The sequence below is a fragment of the Octodon degus genome, unplaced genomic scaffold, assembly GCF_000260255.1.
Source record: "Octodon degus isolate 3935 unplaced genomic scaffold, OctDeg1.0 scaffold00009, whole genome shotgun sequence".
NCBI lineage: Eukaryota > Metazoa > Chordata > Mammalia > Rodentia > Octodontidae > Octodon > Octodon degus.
In genome coordinates, this window is record NW_004524585.1 from 1,879,884 (window position 1) to 1,880,767 (window position 884).

The window sequence follows — 884 nt, forward strand, 5'->3', positions numbered from 1 at the left end:
ATGTGGTGCTGGGGGATTGAACCGCGGTCCCTGATGCCTTGCCAAGCTTGTTCTAAGTAGGCGCTCCAGACCACTGAGCCATCTCTCCAGCCCCTGGTAGTTTCTTTTAATGTTAAAAAGCTTTTTAATTTGGTATGGTCCCAGTTCTCTGTAATTCTTTGTGGTATTTCCTATTTGATCATGGTTTTGTTTATAATGTCTTTGCCTCAATGCAATACTACTCTGTCATTAAGAAGGATAAACTTGACTCATCTGTAGGAAAATGGATGCACCTTGAGACCATACACTTAAGTGAAATAGATCAGCCACACAAGTTTAAATTTCACATTGTTTTTATGGTATGAGAAATCCAAAGGGTAAATACGGAGCACAGTGGAGGCTAGATATTGGGAAGTAGAAAGAACATGTTCAAGTGGGAAGGGTAACAAGGAAGGGGAGGGAGAGGAAAGAAAGGGAAAAGGAAAAGAGCATGGAAGCGAAAAAAGGAAGCAATGCTTCTGTAAACTGTGAGGGGGAAAAGGGTCGAAAGGAAGAGAAGGGAATGGGAAAAAGAATTAAAAAGGTACAAATTCCCTATGATAAATGTGACCAATATAAATGACAGATGTGTACTAATGAAAAAAAAACAAAATTAATGAAACTGAGATTTTAAAAAAAGGATCACTGAAGCAAGCAGTTGATTCTTTGAAAGGATAGGAAGAGATCGGGGGATAGGAAAGATGGCAGGGAGGGAATGAAGAAATAAAGAGCAAGATACAATATGTACATGTTCCAATTCTCTCATAATGAATGTATTGATTATGTGCTTTAAACACATACTAACAATAACAGGAGTAAGCTATGTCCTAATTTTTGAGATACTATTGCCATGTGAATAATATAGT